Genomic DNA, 9,586 nt, shown 5'->3' with positions numbered 1-9,586 from the left:
CATCTTCTGGCCTTATCAGAAACCAGAATCCTGAGAGAGTGATTTTGCCTATTCTTCTCTGCCTGGTTGTGCCCTTCTCAAATAGCACAGGGTAGGTCAGGAAACCTGGTGGCTGGTTAGCCAGGAAAAGAAATGCCACTCACAACTGGTAATTGGGGGAGTTGCCTTCTCTGGACTTTGGGAAGAGAAAGCATTTATGTTCACCCTTCCATCCCCAGAGGGAAATAGAAGTGAAGGACTAACCTCTCTTTAGTGTGCCCCCTCAAAAGAAGTTTGACCTTGACCTCCTCCTTATATCTCTTGTTGGGCAGGATCCAACCTCAGTCAGCATCTCTCACTCCTGGAACTAGAGAGTCTAACATCAAGAATTACCTCTTATTTAAACTTGGCCCTAGAAAAATGCAGAGGCTTCTCCCACCGGGACACTATCTCTACTCTGTGTAACCTCCAAGGCAGAAAAAGATCTCAGTAAGGACCTCCCACCAGAGTGCCATGCACACACGCATAAATTCATTCTTAAATGAAACAGCTGCCCCCTCAATAAGATTGACTTCTGTGTCTCCAAGGACCTATTATTTGAGATGTAATGTGATGCTATAGATCTGCCCCACCTTCACACGTGTTTGAACTTTGTGTATTACTTATTCTTTAAAGCAATCGTGTCAGGGGATTGGGAAGGCAAAAATCAGCAGTGGTTGCTTCGAAGTTCCATCTGTGCAAAATCTGGAGGATGGGGGACGTTGCCTCCCCATGAATACTCTTGAGGGGGGAGCTATCTTTATCGAAGGACAAAGAAATTAGCCAAACTCATCCAAAACCACAGCTTCATATTGGCTGTTTGGAGTGTCCCTAGAGAACTTTCCTTCTGTCTCATTCAAGGGCCTCTTGCATTGATTATTTAACAACTGATACCTCCCTGCTTCTCTCTCATGTGCTTAGACTCGTGGAAAGGTCTTTACCCCAGTGTTGCCTCTCTCTTCTTGTAATGCTCTTTCTGGGGATTTAGCTGAAATAAAACATAACATTGGAGGCTGAGAGATGGAAAAGCTCTCTTTCATTCCATCCAGTGGCAATAAATATTCACAGCATTGAACATTTTGTTCCTGTAAACATTTGCTGATGGCCTACTACATGCCAGGCATAAAGTAAGTGTTGGGAGATGAAGATGAATAACTCATCATCCCTGCCTTTCAGGAGCACACAGCCTGGCAGGGGATACAAGTAATTGTAAAGGTTCAGAGAAAGTATGCCTGATGCGTTCTAGGAGGGACTCGCTTGTTATTTGTGGGGACCAAGGTAAGCCTAAGAGAGGAAGTGACATAGGAGCTCAGGTCTGGAAGGACGAGAAGTCAAGGAGGTGTGGTGAAGAGAAGCTTTGCTCCAGGCAACTAAACAATCAAACAAAGTCTGGAGAGGTGAGGGCTCTGGCATTCTCAGCAGTAGGACTGTGCTATCTGTCTGAGCTATAGCCAATGATGTAAGCCTTTGGGAGTGATTTCCCTGATAACCATATCAATAGATCCTGAAGAATAACCTTACCACCGTGTCCAGGCCATAGGAGAACTGGCTAAACACTGGAGGTTCTGGGAGCAAAATTGCCCACATTGAAATTTTATTGGTGTTCATATTTGTATTCAGCACCTGCTCATATACCAGGAGGTTCAGTAAGTATGAGTAAGCCTCATTTAATCCTTACAAGTACCCTTCAAGTTGGGACTATGAGTATATACTCCAATCTATAGATGAGAATACAGGTTTAGCAATGTAAATAATTGTGTCAAAATAATGAACTGAGCCAGGTTTGAATCCAGGTAAATATGACTCCTAATTTCATATTCTTCCAAATCTCATATTCCTAACCACGTTTTCCCTGCAAGAGAAATTGTGAGACATGATCTTCCATTGAGGACTGTGTATGTAATTTCTTTCAATTTTATAGCATAAATCATATTTTGAAGGCCACATGACTCCTGCTAATTTGTATCAGGTAATTTTGTCCAATATTGCACATGGAGTTAATTATCCTGAGATGAAAAGAACTTCCACCCTCTACAACTGATTCAATACTGTTCCAAACAGTTGACCCAATCCTAGCTAAACTATTTGCTCTACTAGCCCCTCTAAAAATTATTCATTCCTCAGGATAGACATTACATGTAGATGGCTCCTTTTTCAAAAAGACCAGCCCTTCGTCTTCCCCAAATCATGGGCCCATCAGTTCTCTGGAAAATTATTCTAAACTCCACACTTTTTTTCTAATGACTATAGGAACAGATTGCATATGAGAGCTAAGCAGATTTTAAATGTAAGTATGCTTTTTACTAAAGGCCTTTGTATCAGTTAAGAATTGTGTTAAGCTCCAAGTAAAAGAGATCCCCCAAAACATAGATTTAAATGAATTAGGAAATTTATTTTTCTCAGGTAATGAAGAATGTAGACATAGGAGGTCCAGGGTAGGAATAGTAGCTCATAATTCACCAGGGATTTAGACTCCTTTTACATTTCTGTTCAGTCATCTTTAAAGGTAGTCTAGTGGCCTCAAGATGGCTGCCAGAGTTCTAGCCATCCTGTTCAAGTTCCAGGCAAGAAGAACAAGAAGAGCAGTGGACAAAACAGTATGTCACGGGAGTCAACCCCTTTTAAAGGAGCTTCTCTAGGAAGTTCCTCATTGGGAGTTATACCTGATATAAATGATGAATTGATGGGTGCTGATGAGTTGATGGGTGCAGCACACCAACATGGCACAAGTATACATATGTAACAAACCTGCACGCTATGCACATGTACCCTAGAACTTAAAGTATAAAAAAAAAAAAAACTTCCACTCATATTTCACCAGCCAAAACTTGGCTACTTCTATCTGCAAAGGAGGCTGAAAAATTTAGAGGATTTTTCTTTGTTTCATTATTTTCATATATCAGATAGATATATGGCTACTCCTCCCCCCAAACCAGATTCTATTAGGTAGGGAGAAAGTGAGAGGACGGACTGGCCTGGCTAGATAAAATAAGGCTGCTTTCTGACTCAGATTCAGAGGAACTGGGCTCTCAGAGGCACAGAAGCAGGCTCTGCCAGGCCTCAGGCTTCTACATCAGGTAGGAAAATAACTTTGATCCTGCATCACATCTTCAGGGTTGGAGAAGGAGCATCTCTCTTTAAGGAACAAGAAGACTACATTTTTTAATTTCAGGGAATGATCAGGAATTATACCAGGTTAGTAGTGGGTCTAGGAAGGAGACCTGGACATTCTTCAAAGGAGATTTTACCTTTTCCAGACTTCCCACTTCTATTCCTTTTGTAGTCCTGTGCTCTGGTCCCTGTTGCAAATGAGCAACTGTACTTTGTTTTTTGTTTGTTTGTTTTTTGTTTTTAACACATCAGGGTGTTTGGGGATGTTGGTATAGAAGAACAGTTACGTCTGCCTCAAAGTTACCAGACAGAGCAGGTAATCCAATTTTTAAAGGCAGATGTATCCTCATCATCATCAAAGCTTCATTCACCTTTGAATTTAAGGTTTTGCCCTCAAACCATGATTTTTGTTATCCTGCTAAGATCTTACATGGAATTGTTAGTTTAATTAAATTCAGCTATTTCAAGGTGGAATACCTGACTTAACATAGGAGAAAAGTGAGAACTACAAAGACAAATATTAATCCTGCCTTATCATCTTATCTGGAAAAACTTTTTCTTATATTCATTCATTCATTTCATCCAACTGTATTGATCAAGCAGCTCCATATGCTAGGTTCAGCATACAGCACAGGCCTTGAAACCTGGTACATACCCGCAAAGAATGTACTCCCGATTGCATGAGAAACAGTGAGGAGCCAATTATAGTCCAGAGTAGCAAGGGTGATGATGTCTATGCACAGTCTTAAAAAATGGAAAGATGGGGCCACTGCCATACAGCAGAAAATCAGTTTGGAAGAAAGGTCAGGGAAGGCTTCTTGGACATGGTGAAATCAGAGACCTAATTGATCAAGTTTCAGGGGCATTGAGCCTGAACTTCAAAGTCAATCCTCTTTTAAAACTAACAAAACCAAATCGTGTGCTCATGCACTTATCTGGAAAATAAAAGCATATATGATATCAGTACTCAAAAGCTAAGATTACAGGTAAATTCAATTTCAAAGAAAAAATCAAAATGAACAATCAACACAGTGGGCCATACAACAAAATATAACCTCTTATTAGCAGATGAGGAAAGCTTGAAATTAATGGTGTCGCTTGGTACAGCAAGCAGTGACTTCAAATTTAAACGCTAGGTGGTGTTCTTAGCACAGTTTGCTGTCTTTGATGTTTCCTCAGAAACAGTGAGGGTTCACTCCTTTCCAGGAAAAAAACAAAGCAAAATGCTGAGTACCCCATCATAAAACTGATCTGATAAGAAGAAATAACGCCTTTAATGGTATTCTTTTCTTACCATGAGCAGTACATTTATCTTTTTTTAACAGTAAATCTTTTCTGGTAGATAGGCACGTTATTCCTTGCAAAAATGAGATGGAACCACTAGAGGGACAAACTCTCCCAGGACCTAGTCAGCCAAGCAGTTTTGTAAAGGCAGCAAGAGCCTCTGGATACTGAAGCCAGGAGTTAGAGAACAGTATTCAAGTGTCCCCCAAGCAACCTGAACTCATTACTCAACTTCATAGTCTCCAAGGAGAAGTTTGCAATTTAGAAGAAGTTGATAGAAAATGTTCTACACCCAAATCACCAAAGCTGGGCCTTGTTACAAATGCCTGCCTCCTCCTCCACCAAGTAGAAAATGTTAGATTAGAAGACTAAGGGATACTATGCAAAGCACGTTAAGCTCCTTGAATAAAAGGAATTAGGAGGATATCAGATGGTAGCAATAAGTTTCAAAGACGACAAAGGGAAGAGGGAGACCTTACCTTGTAAAGCCATTCTCCATAAAACAGGAAAAAATCAGATAGCACAAGGCAGAGAAGAAAAAAAAGAAGGAAATAATTACAACAGAAAATATTTTAGGCCAATAATCAACCTACATTGGGGAAGAATATAGATCTCTTTTATCTAAAAGAAATGAAGAGTTTTTAAATGTAGAAAGTAGAAACCAACTAATACAACACTAGGCAGAGAATACAAAAGTAGAAAATGATTTAGTCCTGAAAATATTTTAGGCAAATAGTTCATTGATATTTGGTTTCCAAACACTAGTCAAAGAACCGGTCCTGATCCATGACAAAGTTTTCACTGGTCTGTGATGAAAACCAGAAAATAAGGACGTTATAAAGAGTATTTCAGAAAGCTAATTTTTTTTTTCTTTTTCAGATGGAGTTTCACTCTTGTTGCTCAGATTGAGTATAATGACACAATCTCAGCTCACTGCAACCTCTGCCTCCTGGGTTCAAACGATTCTCCTGCCTCAACCTCCCGAGTAGCTGGGATTAGAGGCACCCGCCACCATGCTCAGCTAATTTTTTTTTTTTTTTTTGTATTTTTAATAGAGATGCGGTTTCACCATGTTGGCCAGGCTGGTCTCGAACTCCTGACCTCAGGTGATCCGCCCACCTCGGCCTCCCAAAGTGCTGGGATTACAGATGTGAGCCACCGCGCCCAGCCTAGAAATCTAAATTTGATAAATTTAAAGAACTTATTTTTATTCTCAGATTAAATATTTTCTGCCTTTTTATGGCACAAGGTTTTTTCTAAAGTTTAAAAAAAGAAAGAAAAGGCTTCTCCTAGGAAGTGGCCATCATAGAGGTGTTTATGTGTTATTTTGTTCTGTTATTAGTCCTTATTCCACAAACTCTAATTTACCATCATTATGTATATTTTTGAAATGTTACTGGTCTGAGAAATCAAAAGTCTGAGAACTACTACATCAACAACTAATTTCAGAGAGAACTAGTCAGCAAGGTGTTATTCACTCATTTATTCAAGAGCCAATTACAGTCCAGAGTAGCAAGAGGAATGACATCTAAATATTTGTTGAGTCCTTCAGTGGTCCTGGGCTGCACTGGGCCAGGGGTGGTGAGCATTAGCAAGGCTGGCATTGGTCCTCCTCACAGAACATGCCATCTGGCAGGAATGTCTGGGGTGGTGAGCAGGTTGAGGCCCGTTGTGATGTTAAGGATGATGGTATATTAAGTTTGTAATTGCACATGGGATAATTTTTAACAACGAATGTAGAATTTTGCACTATATCTTTTTTAATCCACCTTGGATGAACAGTGTCTTTCTTTCCTGTAAAAACTGAGTAAATGAATGTCTGTTTCTATCAAGCTACTTTAAAACTATATATCCGCATCTCACTATGATAGTTGCCAGGACTCTTGGTTCAAGGCCCCAGGCTGGCTGTCTACCTAGTGTGCCGCAAAAAGCATCTCGGTAAAGATGGAGCCCCAAAGGTTGCAGAATGAATATCCCTGACCTATTCTGAAAACGTAAAGCAGTAAGGTCTAAGTGAAGACAAGGGAAGTTATTTCTCACCCTGCCAAGGAAGGAGGAAGAGTCAGTTTAAGGTTTCTATGGAGGCTCTTTTTTCCAAAGCATCCCTGTACAGGCATCCCTGAGGGACAGCCAGCCAGCTGGTTACATTGCTTTTCAATGTGACATTTCTGGACTCTCGGGATCATCGGGTTATATTTGGAATTCATCCTGGCCACTGTTTGGGTCTCCCATCTTTAACAGTCAAATCAGCAGGACAGTTTTAGATAGAAAAGATCGATAAAACCTGGCAGCCCTTGCACTCGTTTCCATGGTGACATGCTGAGCACCTACTGGTCCTTAAAGACCAGCAACATGAATAGGTAAAATAAATAATTTCAGGGTCCTCTAACCTAGGATATAGGGATCCAAGATAAGAAAATTCTAAAAAGCCAGTTCTTCTGGAACCTAATTGACAGCTATAGATACATACACAGGAAGGGACATTAAAAAGTAATACCCAAGCGTGATTTTGTTTATAGAAAAATTAAAAACAAACAGAGATTGGCTGTAAGTATTTTTACATCAGAGAATTGTTTCAATGCATTACCTAGAGCCTTACTTGCTGAGCTCTTCAGGTCCTTTAGGGAAGTGTTTCAGAACATGTACAATTTTATCGTTTCTTTTATCAGGACTTGAGTTCTCATAACTGTGTACCTCTGTGCCTTACTTTACATTTTAAATTCACTTTAAGTTACTGTTTCTACAATAAACTCTCCATCCCCAACACACTGGGGCACATTTGGCCCCTTTGAGCCAGTGTGGGCTGCCAGCACTGTGAATAGGGAGCGTCTCCCCTGCCTCACAACGTCTGCACACTTGATTCAGAGATGTCTTTCCTGTATTCCTCACAACCCTCTGACGGATCCCCATGGATCAGCTTTACAGGTCTCTATTTCCAAATCTGCAGGGGCCTCTCTCTAACACTTGACTAGTTAAATAGGATTCCCAGACTTAGCCCGTCTGTCTCTAGCCACTTGATCTTCACACTCCCTTCTGATTGGAATTTTCCATGGGTGGATCCAACTTGAATTCCCCTCTTTCAATTACTCCTTCAACAAGCAATTTCTAGAGGCCGTCCTTGTAGAGCAAGATGATGGAACCACCCTCTTTGGAGACCACCCTTAAGATAGCCTCACCAGACACCAACTGGCTCCACGGGATTTCTCCCTGCCTTTCTTCCTCCCTCCCTTCCTTTGTAAATTCAATGTTAGATTTCAAATTAAAATCCTCAGCTCATGATTCACTATTCTCATTGATCCATGCAAGGCTCAGTATGCATGTATTTATAGATTTCTTTTTTTTTAATTTTGTATTTCCATAGGTTATTGGGGAACACGTGGTGTTTGGTTACATGAGTAAGTTCTTTTGTGGTAATTTGTGAGATTTTAGTGCACCCATCTCCCAAGCAGTATACACTGCACACAATTTGTGGTCTTTTATCCCTCACCCCCTTCCCACCCTTTCCTCCTAAGTCCCTAAAGTCTATTGTGTCATTCTTATGCCTTTGCATCCTCATAGCTTACCTCCCATTTATGAGTGAGAACATATGATGTTTGGCTTTCCATTCCTGAGTTACTTCACTTGGAATAATAGTCTCCAATCTCATCCAGGTCGCTGCAAACGCCATTAATTCATTCCTTTTTATGACCGAGTAGTATTCCATCACATATATATAAACTACAGTTTCTTTACCCACTTGTTGAGTGATGGGCATTTGGGTTGGTTCCACATTTTTGCAATTGCAAATTGTGCTGCTATAAACATGCATATTCAAGTATCTTTTTTGTATAATGCCTTAGTTTCCTCTGGGTAGATACCCAGCAATGGGATTGCTGGATCAAATGGTAGTTTAGTTCTTTAAGGAATCTCTGCTGTTTTCCATAGTGGTTATACCAGTTTACATTCCCACCAGCAGTGTAGAATTGATTCCTGTTCACCACATACACACCAACATCGATTTTTTGTTTTTGGTTAATGGCCATGCTTGCAGGTGTAAGGTGGTATCACATTGCGGTTGTGATTTGCATTTCCCTGATTATTAGTGATGTTGAGCATTTTTTCATGTTTGTTGGCCATTTTTATATCTTCTCTTTTTTTTTTTAGAATTTTAATTTAGAAAGCATTTTTGTTTAAATATACTTTAAGTTCTAGGGTTCATGTGCACAACGTGCAGGTTTGTTACATATGTATACATGTGCCATGTTGGTGTGCTGCACCCATCAGCTCGTCAGCACCATCAACTTGTCATTTACCTCAGGTATAACTCCCAATGCAATCCTTCCCCCCTCCCACCTCCCCACAATAGGCCCTGGTGTGTGATATTCCCCTTCCCGTGTCCAGGTGATCTCATTATTCAATTCCCACCTATGAGTGAGAACATGCAGTGTTTGGTTTTCTGTTCTTGCGATAGTTTGCTAAGAATGATGGTTTCCAGCTGCATCCATGTCCCTACAAAGGACACAAACTCATCCTTTTTTATGGCTGCATAGTATTCCATGGTGTATATGTGCCACATTTTCTTAATCCAGTCTGTCACTGATGGACATTTGGGTTGATTCCAAGTCTTTGCTACTGTGAATAGTGCCGCAATAAACATATGTGTGCATGTGTCTTTATAGCAGCATGATTTATAATCCTTTGGGTATATACCCAGTAATGGGATGGCTGGATCATATGGTATTTCTAGTTCTAGATCCTTGAGGAATCACCATACTGTTTTCCACAATGGTTGAACTAGTTTACAATCCCACCAACAGTATAAAAGTGTCCCTATTTCTCCACATCCTCTCCAGCACCTGTTGTTTCCTGACTTTTTAATGATTGCCATTCTAACTGGTGTGAGATGGTATCTCATTGTGGTTTTGATTTGCATTTCTCTGAGGTTGAGTGATGATGAGCATTTTTTCATGTGTCTGTTGGCTGTATGAATGTCTTCTTTTGAGAAATGTCTGTTCATATCCTTTGCCCACTTTTTGATGGGGTTGTTTTTTTCTTATAAGTTTGTTTGAGCTCTTTGTAGGTTCTCGATATTACCCTTTGTCAGATGAGTAGATTGCAAAAATTTTCTCCTATTCTGTAGGTTGCCTGTTCACTCTGATGGTAGTTTTTTTTTTTTTTTTTTTTTTTTTTTTTT

This window comes from Piliocolobus tephrosceles, chromosome 3, assembly GCF_002776525.5.
Source record: "Piliocolobus tephrosceles isolate RC106 chromosome 3, ASM277652v3, whole genome shotgun sequence".
In the NCBI taxonomy this organism is placed as follows: Eukaryota; Metazoa; Chordata; class Mammalia; order Primates; family Cercopithecidae; genus Piliocolobus; species Piliocolobus tephrosceles.
Note: the sequence above shows the minus strand (reverse complement) of the source record.